The sequence below is a fragment of the Equus przewalskii genome, chromosome 6 (assembly GCF_037783145.1).
Source record: "Equus przewalskii isolate Varuska chromosome 6, EquPr2, whole genome shotgun sequence".
NCBI lineage: Eukaryota > Metazoa > Chordata > Mammalia > Perissodactyla > Equidae > Equus > Equus przewalskii.
The window spans coordinates 70,435,754-70,450,712 of record NC_091836.1 but is presented as its reverse complement, the minus strand read 5'-3'; the positions used below and the strand labels follow the sequence as shown (position 1 = coordinate 70,450,712).

The 14,959-nt window shown below is 40.6% G+C and overlaps 1 protein-coding gene across 20 annotated transcripts in view; it reads right to left on the bottom strand.

The window, feature by feature from the left end:
* FAM168A (family with sequence similarity 168 member A) overlaps positions 1 to 14,959 on the bottom strand; it is a 185,379-nt gene that overhangs the window by 60,143 nt on the left and 110,277 nt on the right. The gene's annotated exons all lie outside the window — the stretch shown is intronic.

Below are 14,959 nucleotides of genomic sequence, written 5' to 3'. Positions count from 1 at the left end.
GAGACGACGACGACGACACTGCTATAATGTATAAATCAATCAGTCAGGGAGACTTTGAAAACCCACAACTGGCCACCTTCAAATGTTGAAAAAATCTCTCCAACCCTAAGAAGAGATTTGCTATATCAGGATATTCATCTTGTATATAGCCTCTTTTTTAAAAAACAAAAATAAAAACAACCCTCCCTCACCTGTCCCCCTGCCACCCCGCAAAACCCTCTAAAAGCCAATAGTGACAGGTTTCTACAGGTTTCTTTTCTTTTCTTTTTTTTTTAAACATTGGCACCTGCACTAACATCTGTTGCCAATCTTTTTTTTTCTTCTTCTCCCCAAAGCCCCCCAGTACATAGGTGTATACTCGTGCGTGCCTCTGGCTGCACTATATGGGATGCCACCCCAACATGACCTGATGAGCAGTGCCATGTCCACATCCAGGATCCGAACCAGCCAAACCCCGGACCACCAAAGCGGAGCACGCGAACCCAACTGCTTGGCCATGGGGCCGGCCCCCAGGTTTCTCTTTAACCAAGGACCAGATTCCAAATGCCTCAGGCCACTGGGCAATGCCTGTGAGTTTTCAGAAGAGCAATGCTCCTAGAAGCTCCAGGTAACACACTCTGGAAGACAGGAGAAGTCTGCAGTGGAGGTTCACCGGTCTCCCCAAGTGTGCACAGACTACTTACCACCAGCTGCTATGAAGAAAAAAAAACCTTTAAAAGAATCACTCTCAGTGTTTTCCATAACACACCTGTGCTCATAACAGTAATATCAGAGGTGAATGATACAAGTATATATAGAGAGAGAGTGGTGGCTAAGTGTATTCTGGGGGGATGGGGAGACAAAGATCAGATAATTCCAAGACACCATCCATGGTAGCTTAGGAGCTGTCAATGGGCTACAGGTGAATTGAGACACTGATTCTTTAAGCATTTAGGGTGTCTGGGAAGGAAGCGGGGCACAGGAGCTCCTGGGCAGCCTTGTCAGTTTATCCAGAGTTCTCTGCAAATATCACCACCATGATATCTGTGTGGAAGCGCTGGCTTAGAACTAACTGTGAATCACTGCTTTAGAGAAGGGTCTCAGGACAAAACACATTTATTCCAAACTCTGAGGTCAATTTGCCAGGGACTTATGGGCCCCTGAAAAGGCTTCATTTTTAGGGCTTGATCATCTAGTCATTTATTCATTCAACCAATCAATATTCACGGAGAGTTTATTTTGTGTTAGGCACTGTGTTAAGCACTGAGGACAGTAACTACCTGCAAAAGCAATGAGCGTTACAGAAATATGAACAATTACAAGGCGGTAAATAATATAGTTGAATGGTTAAGAGCTTGGAGCATCCAAATTTAGACCTGATTCTGGCTCCGCTACTTTCTGGCTCTGTGACAGGGACAAGTCTTTCCATCTTTCTTAACTTGTGTCTATATCTATTAAAACTCAGATAATAAGGATTAAGTAAAATAATGGTGACACAGTTCTCAAACTGGGTACAGGAACCCCTGTGGGCATTCAACAACATGCTAGAGTGTACATGAACGCACTGAACAAATATGGTGCACTGTGACAGAATGTTAATGTTACCAGATGGTAAACCCTTTAAGTATTTGTTTTATAGAAAACAATCATGAACTATATAATGGAGACTTAAGGTAAAATTCATATGAATTCTGAAGATAAGACATAGACTCCAAATAAATTTTAACCTTGGAGTACTTGCTCTGGGCTATTCCCTTATTGATCCAGGGATGAATTCATTCACCTCTGATGTCATGTACACTTGGGTAGGAAAGTTTCCAAAACACTGCATACCGATAATGGATGCTCAACAAATAGCAACCATTATTGTTACTAACAGATAGCTGTGATTATTAATCCATCCACAGGAGAAACAAACTTACTCTGTAGTGTTTGGAGCATAAGAGGGTGTCCTCTCTACCCAGGTATCTTTTTTTCCCCAAGCTCTGAACTTCTTCAGTTCCTGCCCAGAAACCCTGTGATTCCTTTAGAAGTAGAACTCCAAGAAGCAAGCCAATTCTGCCCCCACATGCCAGGAGTTCTCCTCAAAACACAGAAAAAAGAAAATTTCAGCACTAGCAAAGTAGCTAATCTTATCAACCTCTGGGACTCCCCTGGGGCCTCAGCCTGCCCTAACCTCCAGGATAAGAAAAGTCTATCCAATCCTTGACCCAGCTCCATTCCCCACTAGCTCTGTCTCATTTAAAAAGCTCTCATAGATCAATTATCTACTTCAAATCTCACAAGTGACAGGGTAGGTGCTATTATTCCTACGTTATAGAGGAGGAAACTGAGGTCATCAGAAGTAAAGTGACTTGTTCAAGTTTTTAGTTAAGAGGCAGAGCCCGGGGTCAAACTCAGGTCTCTGACTTAAAGCAGGGGGTCTCCCAGTACATTAAGCAACAGAAGTCATTCCAGTGAGAATCTACACAGCATAGCCAAAAGCTCTTCTAGTCCTTTATCAACATCCCACCAATTTTCAGCTGTATTCAGTACCACAAAATTATATTTCCATTGACTAAGAACCATAAGTAACTAATGGAAAACTAAATTAAATTGCATGAGCTTAATTAGCAGGAAAAGGGAACTCACTGGTGGTGGCTATGGCTACCCCTGACCTTTCATAGGATGAAACTTGTGAAAAGACTTTCATGGTTTCCTATTGATCTTGTTCAAGAATGTCAGGAGCTATAGGGCAAGAAGCCCTGGGCTGCTAGAAGGTACTGCCACGAGAGGAGAGGGTTTTGGGCTCACCTCATCTTCCCTGTTTCTGAACCCTTCATTAACACCAGGGATTCCAAGAAAGGGGCAGAGAAAAGTGTGTTCAAGAAGAGGCAAACAAAATAGATTAAGGGAATGGGTTAGCCAGCTGTTTTATAATGAAAGAGATCTGACAAAAATTTATAGATTAATGCCTAGAATTTTAAAGCTGGAAAAGAAATTGCTAAACAGCTCACGTAAGCCCCTCATAGCCTGGATGAGAAAGCGAAGGCAAGAGAGATGGGCAGGACTTACCCAATGTCTTGCAGTCATTAGTAGCAGAACCAGACCAGAAACTCACAACTCCGCCTCGTGCTTCAAGATCTAGTTCCATGCTTGACTTCTCAGGAGCCTTTCCTGACACCAATCTCTGACAGTGTTGTGGCCCATATCCCCATGCCCACCATGTTTCCACAGCAATATGTACATCTACTTATTATGTTAGGTCCTTGGAACACAGTGGCACATCCCTTTGAGATAGTATTTGTCTCAGTGTACTGTAATTGTCTCCTCACATTTCTGTGTCTTCCCCCTTCTTACAGATCTGTGCTGGTTAAGGTGGGGAGTCTACGGAGAGGCAATACATACAAAGGATACACAGTCACTGTGGGTGTGTGTCTTCACAAAAGTGATAATCTTACAATTTAAAGAAAAGAGTATGTAAGAAAACTGGACAGTGAGAGTTCATCCTGACCAGTTCACTCAGGCCTCCTCCTGTGGCAGCAGAATCCTTTGCATCAAACAAAATCTCTCCTGGAGGTCTAACATATAAAATAGGCATGAACAGATACCTACCAGAGGGGAAGGGAGCACCTATTTGGCTTACCTTTGTCCTTTAATAGCTCCTAAGTCATCTTGAGGAGCAACCTTCTCATTTTTTGAAGAGGAAACTGAGCCAAAATAAAGGAACTTTTTTATTCTAGGCCTTCCCCTTATTCAGCATGGGATAAAGGTCAGACTAAGGTCTTTGGAGCCCAGCAAAACTGTAATGAAATCCTCTGTGACCTTGGAAAGTCATTTTAATCTCCCTGTATCAGTTTTTCCATCCATAAAACTCAGTAATAATACAGCCATGCACCGCAAAATGACATTTTGGTCAACAATGGACCACATATGACAGTGGTCCCATAAGATTAGTACCATACATCCCGGGTGTGCAGTAGGCTATCCCATCTAGTTTTGTGTAAGTACACTCGACGATTTTCACACGATGATGAAATCACCTAATGATGCATTTCTCAGAATGTATCCCTGTCACTAAGTGATGCATGATGCATGACTATATCTTGTGGGGATGTTATTATGAGGATTAAATGAGATGAACTATATAAAGCATCCAGTTCACGTCTGGTATAACTTGGTGCTCAATAAATGGTCACTATAGAACTACTATTACTAGAATCAGGGCTGGAATCTGGTGTTCCTCAGAGCTCTGTTAGCAAACCCGCTGCCAATCAAAGAATGTCTTCCCAGAGAAAAGATGTGAGAGCTAGCACCCTGGAGGGTGGCAAGGTAAGTTTGAAATATCTTAATGCAAAACCTTAAAGAAAATCTCTCCAGGCATAAGCAAGCACTTAAATCTTAATTCAAACCTCTTTGCATGGCAATAAGTAAAGATTTTTTTTCACCAGAACAGAAGACAAGGAATAAGGTAAGCTATAGGATAATATTTCCATCATTTTATAGAAATATGCCAATGACTGAATACACTGTTGGGGACTTCAGTTAATTCTGGAAATCTGTCACTATGAACAAATACATGGAAAGCACGTTTCCCACCATCAAGCAGGATGATGGCTATTTTTCATTTGCAAAGAATACTGTGATATATCAAGACCTTACCCAGAAAAAAAATCCCTAGCTGATACTTTGTTTTATACAATGGCAACAAACCTTTTTCTTTATGACTCCAAAGGTTTTTTTTAAAAGGATATCTATATTGGGAGTGACGTAATGGAAGATGGCAGAATAGCACACTCCAGAAATCCGTCTCTCTACCAAAGCTGAGCTGGCAGAAACTGTCTGAAGTAACTCTTTTGGAACACTAGAGTCTAGTCAGAAAATCTGCAGCATCAAGGGGAAGCCTGACAACGAGGCTGGTAAATTTCAGTTAATTTCAGTCTTCTGACCAGCAGCTACCATGCCCCATCAGAGGAACCAGCAACAGTGTGGGTGGAGGCTCAAGTTCCTGGTACCTACTGCTGGCTAGCGTCGGCAATAAGGACTGTCCTCCAAATATCCGGTTTATATGTTTGATTGCTGATTACTGCTTTTGATGGCTGAGGGACAGCACAGAGGGTGGCAGCCATGATTCAACCTCCATGGGCTGAAGTTTATTCCAGAGGATTTAAGGAAACAGATGAGTGGATAAACAAAATGTGGCATATACATACAATGGAATATTATTCAGCCACAAAAGGAATGAAGTTTTGATACATGCTACAACATGGATGAACTTTGAAAACATTACGCTAAGTGGAATAAGCCAAATAAAAGGACAAATATTATATGATTCCACTTATATGAAATATCTAAAATAGGCAAATTGATAGAGACAGAAAGTAAATTAGAGGTTACTAGGTGCTGGAGGGAGGGAGAAAGGGGAAATTATTGTTTCATGGTCACAGAATTTTTATTTGGGCTGATGAAAAAGTTCTGGAAATAGTGGGGATGGTTACACAACATTGTGAAGTTGCTTAATGCCACTAAACTGTACACTTAAAAATGGTTAAAATGGTAAATTTTATGTATATTTTGCCACAATAAATGAAGCAAAAAAAATTTTTTTAAGTATATCTATATTTCACTTGGGGTGACACTTACAAGCTATATAACCCTGGGAAAGTTATGTACTGTAGCTGAACATGATTCCGTCATACACAAAATAATAACAGCTCTCCTTTATATGGTTATCATGAGAACTGGAGATAATGTTTGTAAACTGCGTGGCAGTCCACTGACAGCCATTAATGGTTGTTACTATTATAATAATTATCAACAGCAACACTAAAATTGTAGTTAATATAAACATAATGATAAATTAATTCAATGCATATTTAATGAGTTACTGCTTACTCTGTTCTAGGCACAGGCGGTACCTGACTTCTACCCTCAAGGAGCTCACAGTCTAAAAAGACAAGAAATAAATGAACAACTCCTACAGAGAATAGGAAGCCAAGAAGGAGCAGGGGAATAATAACTCAATACGACCAATATTTCTTTCTTTGGGGGAAAAGGTTAGTCTTTTCTACAGAAAAAGGCACATTCTTCTTTTATTCTAATACCAGTTCTCAAGTAATTAAAATTTCTTCTTCAGAGTTCAAAAAATTCTTGGGGCTGGCCCCGTGGCCGAGTGGTTAAGTTCACACGCTCTGCTTTGGTGGCCCAGGGTTTCGCTGGATCCGATCCCGGACGCGGACATGGCACTGCTCATCAAGCCATAGTGAGGTGGCGTCCCACATAGCACAACCAGAGGCATTCACAATTAGGAGTTACAACTACTTACTGGAGGGCCTTGGGGAGAAGAAAAAGAAGAAGAAAAGAAAAGCAGACTGGCAACAGATGTTAGCCCAGGTGCCAATCTTTAAAAAAAAAAAAAAAAAAATTCTACAAGAAGCATTCCAAAGTTTTCATCAGCTCTCCGGGCATCAATTCTTGGATGCAACTGTAGAAAGCTAATGGCCATTAAGATTAGGCTGTACAAGCTAATTCCTCCTGTAGAAACTTCATTCAAGTCCCTCTGCAGGAGGAACTGTTTCAATACTAAAATCAAGTAAGGCAGCAGTGAATATTTTTTCATACAGTTTTGTGGGAAATCATTTTGTGATCTAGAAAAGTAAACCAGTCACAAGCAAACAGAAAATCAGTTTAATGCACATGATTCTTGCCCAGACAAGATTTAATCCATCTGCTTTTTTATACTGACATCACACACCATGTATCAGAGGCAGACACACTCACTCCTTGTGTGTTCTCCAAAACCCAGAGAGGCCTTGCATGCCAGCTTGGTGGAGGGGGGAGGGCATTGGGTTTGGATTTAGAGTCCAATAAACCTAAGCTCTAGTCTTAGCTTTGCCATTTACTAGCAGTATAAACTTGTACACATTTATTAACCTTTCTGTGTCTTTCTTCATCTGCAAAATGGATGTTCTAATAAAAATTTCTACCTCACAATACTGTTCTAAGTATTCAATGAAATCACAAATGGTAAAGAATTTTGTAAATTGTAAAGTATTATATTTCTTTTTTTTTTTTTGAGATTAGCCCTGAGCTAAATACTGCCAGTCCTCCTCTTTTTGCTGAGGAAGCCTGGCCCTGAGCTAACATCCATGCCCATCTTCCTCTACGTTATATGTGGGATGCCTACCACAGCATGGCATGCCAAGCGGCGCCATGTCCGTCCCCAAGATCTGAACCGGTGAACCCGGGGCTGCTGAGAAGTGGAACTTGTGCACTTAACTGCTGCACCACTGGGCCGGCCCCTGTATTTCTTACCTATTATTACATGGGGGTTTTTGGGCCTTGTTTTCTCATGCTCCACAGAAAATTTGTCATAGGAGAGTCAATTTTTGTTTTTAAAAGTCGAATCTAGGGTGTGGCCTGGTGGCGTAGTGGTTAACTTCGTGTGCTCATCTTCGGCGGCCCAGGGTTTACCAGTTCGTATCCTGGGCAGGGACCTATGCACTACTCATCAAGCCATGCTGTGGCAGGTGTCCCATATATAGAGCAGAGGAAGACGGGCATGGATGTTAGCTCAGGGCTAATCTTCCTCAAAAAAAAAAGAGTCAAATCTGTCTTTTTTAGCAAAGAAGCCAAGACTCAAAGTGAGCCAGTCCAAGGCTGACTACATAGATAATAAAGGAAGTTGCAGGACAGCTCTTCCTTGCTAAGAAGCTCAAAGTAATTGTCAGATTTCAACTATCATTGTTCTAAAAAAGAAAATTTGCCATAAACCAAGTGGGCTAGGGGAGAAGTTCCCCTTCTGTTTTCTCTGATGATCTCTGCTATCTCTACATAACTCATAAGCAGCAAAATCTCCCTGTTCTATCTGGTCCCTCCAGAGAGGCTGACCATCACAACAGATGTCCAAATTAAATTTTTCTGGACCTGAGTTCATTTACCTACAAGCAAGAACAATCTTTCCCACACTGGCTATTTGTCCCGGGCTTTCCTTGCCATGGCAGAGGGCTACTCATTAGGCAAGGGCAGTCAAATCAAAGAAGTCTTTCCTTCAATCCCACCTCATACTTCTTTGATGTGACCTCCTTCACTCATTAGATTCCCATCTTCCTTCCTTCCTTCTTTCCTTCCTGCCTGCCTGCCTGCCTGCCTTCCTCCCTTCAAAATTTACTGAGAGTTTACTCTGTACCAGTCCCTGTGCTAGGTGATGGGAATATAATAATGACTAATAACAAAACGATGGCTACTAATTCTTTAGTACTACTCTACTCTACTTAGTACTTTAGTACTACTTAGTACTCTACTAAGAGGCTAACTATGTACTAGATGCTTTATACATAAGTGTCTTGGAAATAAAACAGCAGCATAAAGTGAGCAGAAAGAGAACTAGCTTGGCTACCAAGGTTTCGGGTTCTACTTCCAACTTTGACATCTATCTACTTGTCTAAAAAAATACTTAGTCAATATTCATGGCATGCCAGGGGCTGAGCTGGGCACTAGAGATACAGAATAAATCAGATACTGAATTCATCATGAAGCATAATAAGTGCTTTCCTTAGTTACTTATAAGACCTCAAGTTCCTTACCTGGGAAGAGGATTGGACTTGATGATCTCTAATGAAATTATAGCTCTAAGTAAAAACATACTACCAGTCACCATCTGGACTAAGAATATAGACATACAAGATGAGCAGGAGACGAGCTGGAGAGATCTGAATAGTCGGGTCATAAACACCTCCTATTGTAAGCTAAGGAGTTTGGACTTTATCTAAAGGACAGTGAAGAATCATTGAACGATTTTAAGCACTGGAGTGATGTGGTCAAACTTTCAAATGAGAAAAATGATTTTGGTTGCTATGTAAAGAATGCACTAGGGAGAAGCTATGTGAAAGGAGTCAGGAAGACCAGTTAGGGGGCAATGTAAATAATCAAAGAAAGAGTAGTAATGGCCTGATTGATCAGGGAGGGAAGGATGGAGAAGAAAGGTCCAATCTGAGAAATGTGAAGAGGTTTTAAAAAAAAAAAGACATATTACACCCATTAGGATGGCTGTTACCAAAACAAACAAACAAACAAAAACAGAAAAAAACAAGTGTTGGCAAGGATGTGAAGAAATTGGAACTCTTATGCACTGCGGGTGGAGTGTAAAATGGTGCAGCTGAGGTTCCTCAAAAAAAAAAAAAGAATTATGATACGATCCAGCAATTCTATTTCTGAATATATACTCAAAAGAAATGAAAGCAAGATCTTGAAGAGATATTTGTACACTCATGTTCATAGCAGCATATTCATAATAGCCAAAAGGTGGAAGCAATCCAAGTGTCCATTGACAGAAAAATGGATTAAAAAAAATGTGGCATATAGAGACAAAGGAATATTATTCAGCCTAAAAAAGGAAGGAAATGCTGACACATGCTACAATATGGACCAACCTTGAGGATATCATGTTGAATGAAATAAACCAGTCATAAAAGCACAAATACTGTATGATTCCATTTATATGAAGTAGATAGAATAGCCAAATTCATAGAGACAAAAAGTAGAATAGGGGTTGCCAGAGGCTGGAAGAAGGGGAAAATGAGAAGTTACTGTTTAACGGGTACTGAGTTTCAGTTGTGCAACATGAAAAGAGTCCTATGGATGGATGGTGGTGATGGCTGCACAATTCGTACTTAATGCCACTGCACTGTACACTTAAAGATGGTTAAGATGGTATATAATTTTATGTTATATGTATTTGACCACAATTAAAAAAAAAAGACAGGACTTAGGTACTAGCTTTAGAAGGCAAAAGAAAAAGGTGTATCAAGGATCACTCCTATGTTTCTGATTTGAGGGAATAGGTGGTTGACGGTACCAGTCACAAATTGATAAAAGGAAAAATGGATTACAGGGAAAAAGTAAGATAATAAGCTCAGTTTTAGACATGATGCGTCTGAGCAAAGTGTGAGATATTCATGGAGAAGATGTTCAGAAGACAGCTGGATAAACTGTCGGAAGCTGGGAAGAGAAGTTTGCTGCAGAGCTGGAGTTTATGAATCATCAGCCTACAGACAGTAGCTGAAACTTAAGGAAGAAGAGAAATTAGGTCCTTGGGCAAAACCAACTTTTTTTTTCTATTTTATTTTTTATTGAGATTATGATAGTTTACAACCTTGTGAAATTTCAGTTGTACATTATTTGTCAGTCATATTATAGGTGCACCACTTCATCCTTTGTGCTCACCCCCCCACCCCCTGGTAACCACTAATCTGTTCTCTTTGTCCATGTGTTTGTTTATCTTCCACATACGAGTGGAGTCATATAGAAATTGTCTTTCTCTGTCTGTCTTATTTAGCTTAACTAATACCCTCAAGGTCCATCCACGTTGTTGTGGATGATTTTATCCTTTTTTATGGCTGAGTAGTATTCCATCGTATATATATATATATATATATATATATATATATATATATATATATATATATATATATATATCATATCTTCTTTATCCAATCATCAGTCAATGGGTACTTAAGGTTGCTTCCACGTCTTGGCTATTGTGAATAATGCTGCAATGAACAGAGGGGTGCATGAAGCTCTTTGAATTGCTGATTTCAAGTTCTCTAGATAGATACCCAGTAGTGGGATGGCTGGGTCATATGGCATTTCTATTTTTAATTTTTTGAGAAATCTCCATACTGTTTTCCATAGCGGCTGTACCAGTTTGCATTTCCACCAGCAGTGTATGAGGGTTCCCTTTTCTCCACACCCTCTCCAACATTTATTATTTCTTGTTTTGATTATTTTACTTAGGCAACACAAACTTTCAATGGGTGAGTAGGGGAAGAAAAACCTGAAAGGAGACTGAGTTTCACGAACATCCAGAGAGGAAGAAAGGAAGAACAAATGGAAAAATAAACAGAAAAATTATGGTAGAATCAATGAAAAGAAAGGAAAGAGAAAACATCAAGAAGGGAGGAATCAGGAATGTCAACTGATGTAGAGATGTCAAATTAGGATGAGGAGTGACTGAGGGTCCACTGGATTTAACAAGGAGATTACCAGTAACTACAGTGAGAAGAGTTACTAAGAATTTTCCTTAGAGGCTCTTCCTCCACCATAGCTGAGCAAGTAATTAAGTGACCTGAGAAGTCTTTTCTGAGCAGAGATCAGCTTGAACACCGGAAGGGGGTTTTGTGGAGCAGTTTCAGGAATCAGAATCCATTTTTCAGGCTCATCTAAGATCCTAATCACTGTGGTATCCAAGACACAGCCATGTGCACCAGAGCAGTAAAAGCACTTGCTTTGTAATGCAGAAAGCCTGGAGTTTGGGCTCTGCTATACAGTGTGACCTTGGGAAAGCTGATCCCCAGCCATTTCAACTGGAAAATGAGGGCTATCTTCTCAGACTTGTTACAAGAAATGAATACAAGGGAAAAAACCCATAAAAGTTATTTGCAAAGAACAAAGCACAAACATTAGCTCATCTTAAAACCTCCACCAGATGATCCTTACAAACGAGGATGAAGGGTGCAGGGCTTGGGTCATTGCAGAGGAAGATTTTCTTTTTTAATCTTGCTGATATACCAGATTATTCATTGTATCTGCAGGCTGTCAGCTTACTTATCAAGGTCCTCTAGCTGACAAACTGCTGTATCAAATATAAATCTTTCTTAAATTGACAATATTTAAGCAAAAGCAGCATTCTAGGGGGGGAAATGGTGAAAAATAATAGTGACGTCTTTGAGCAGTTCAATTTCCTAGCTTTTCATCTTTGAAGGTCATGTCTTTTGTTAGGGTATTTGAAGTATTTGAACACATTTGCTGCAGGCTAAAACCAGGAAATTCACTGAGGGCCCAGCACAGGAGGGGGAGAGCACGTGAGCTAGTATGGGCCAGCAGAGGACTGGGAAGTGGCCAGGACAGGAGGTAGACAAGGAAGGCTGAAACCGTGGTTGTTATTTTGTAATAGAGACAATGAATACACAGACCCAGAATGAGGAGACTCAGGTTCCAGACCAGCTCCAAGGCTTTTTGGAAAACACTCCCCATCTTCTCATCTGTATAATGATGGGTTAGTTTAAGGGGTTCATCTGTTCTCATATTCCAGAATTCTTTTCTAACTGGAAACTTTACCATGAGTCAATGGCCGGCCCTGTTACATTTATTACTCTCAGCTATCTTGTGAAAAAGGAATTCCTAATCCTTTTTCACATATATATAATATGAAAATCCTATATACATATCTGCAGATAATATACTGAGGCCCAGAAAGTTTTATAACGTACCTGATGTCACATAGTTTTTAAGTGGCAGAATGAGGTCTAGAATCTAAGTCACTAACTCTATATTTCATACTCTTTTCCCTACAGAGGTATACTCATCACTGTGCATTATAACAACCATTAACTGAGCATCACCTATGAGCTAGGCATGATGCTAGAAGCTTTATAAGCATTTTCATAGACCCATGAACCAACTATCTGTAAAGATCATTATCCCATTTTACAGTTGAGGAAACTGATATTCAGAAAGGTTATAATAATTCATCCAAGGTCCCACAGCTAATAAGTGGCAGAGCCTAGATTTTAGCCAAAATCTGATAGACTCCAAAAACCTGTCCTCTTTTCAGCACATATATCAGACCTCTGGATGATGCTTGGACATTGACACCATCAGAACATTTTAAGAAGAGAAAAGGAAAGGAAAGAAAAGAGGAGAATCTTTAGGTCTTGATTATATTTCAAACTTCTAGCAGAGAAACACTTCCAAGGTCTTTTGGAAAAAGAAATGCCCTAGTTTGTAAAGCGCCCATTGTCATACTGAATCTCGAGGAAGGGTATTCAAGTATTCACTGTACTTACATCTTATTAGTCAGCTCAGGCTGCCACAACAAAATACCATAGACCGGGTAGCCCAAACAACAGAAATTTACTTTTCACAGTTCTGGAGGCTGGAAGTATCAGATTAGGGTGCCAGCTGGGCTGGGTTCTAGTGAGGACTCTCTTCCTGGCTTGCTGACAGCAGCCTTCTTGCTGTGTCCTCACACAGCAAAAGAGGGCTCTGGTGTCTCTTCCTCTTCTTATAAGGACATTAATCCCATCATGAGGGCCCCACCCTCATGGTCACATATAAACCTAATTACCTCCCAAAGGCCCCATCTCCAAATACCATCACATTGAGGGGGTTAGAGTTTCACCATATGAATTTGGGGGGATACAAACATTCAGTCTATAACACTATCTATGCTTTAAGTATTTTAAAGCAGATGAGCATATAATATTCTCAGTTTACTTTTCCAAGATTTACAAGGAGCTGGTTATAACCACTATTATATAACATAATCCTCATAGGATTGCTGCAAGTATAAAAATAAATATTGTCTATAAAACACTGAGCTCACCTTTTGGCACATATGAAGTGCTCAGTATAGGAGCTTTAAAAAGTAAAGAGAGAGAGAACACTCAATTGGCTAGAAGATAGCTGTTCATCAGAATACACTGTATTGCAGTAATATCGTAATTTACAATAAGAAATATATATTTGGTCTTCGTCCCCTTTCCTGGCACAGAGCTCCTAAAATCCCTGGAATTTCCTAAGTAATAAGACGATAAAGTTGTCTTGATATTCATAACAAACCCCTTTCATCCTTTCATCCACTCCTGAGTTTATGTTAATGAGGTGACTTTTGGAAAGCACCTAAGGATGGGGGCTGATTGCCAGGGGAATCAACCATGTAACTGGAGAGTTGAAACTTGCAGTCTCAACCCCTCGACTTCCAGGAAGGGGAGAGGGGCTGGAGGTTGAATCAACCACCAATGACCAATGATTTAATCAATCATGCCTATGTAATGAAGCCTCCATAAAAAAACAAAAAGAACATGGTTTGGAGAGCTTCCAGGTTGGTGAACACGAGGAGGTGCTGGAAGAGCGGTGTGCCTGGAGATGGCATGGAAGCTCTGCATCCTTTCCACACACTTTTGCCCGATGCATCTCTTCCACCTGGCTGTTTCTGAGTTATATCCTTTTACGATAAACTGGTAATTTAGTGAGTAAACTGGTTTCCTGAGTACGGTGGGCCGCTCTAGCAAATTAATTGAACTCAAGGAGAGGTTTGTGGAAACCTCTGATTTATAAGCCAATCAATCAAAAGCACAGGTAACAACTTGGAATTGCAACTGGCATCTGAAGTGGAGACAATCTTTTGGGACTTAGCCCCTAACCTGTGGAATCTGATGCTATCGCCAGACGGATAGTGTCAAAATCGAGCTGAATTGTAGGACACCCAGCTGGTGTCAGAGAATTGCTTGGTGTGGGGAAAACGACCCACACATCAGAATTGGTGCCAGAATCATAATTACAAAGCTGTATTTTATTTCCCCCTTAGACTTCAGAGAGAATTTCAAATCGGGAGTTTTTCTGACCTCTCTGTTCCTTGTAGCTACCACCCCATTACCTCTGAAGCAGACCATACCACAATGGACCTGATCCTCCACTTTTGCTTCTTCTGCACCCCTAGCCTACCCCAAACTCTCTAGAGGTGGCATCTAGCTTCTCAAAGGCAAGACTCCCTAGTCCTAGAAACTAAAAAAACAACCCTCTCCCCTAGCTTATCACTGGGAGCAATGAAAGGAGTACAGAAAGGACACACACTTTAAAATCATAAAGACCTGAGTTCAAATCTTTCCTCGCCCTTTAGAATCTATATACACTGGCCAAGTCATATGACCTGAATTAAATTACCACAGTTTCAGGGCCAGCCCCATGGCCGAGTGGTTAAGTTTGTGCACTCCATTTGGGTGCCCCAGGGTTTCACTGGTTCACATCCTGGGCGCAGACATGGCACTGCTCATCAGGCCATGCTGAGGCAGCATCCCAGAGCCTCAGCGTTCTCACATATAACATGAGGGCAATAGTATTACCCTCTTTCATAGGGCTGCTGTAAGGGTGAAATGAGCACTCAGGCACTCAGTATGTACTATAATATATATAATAGCATATAATAGCTCAGCATAGAATA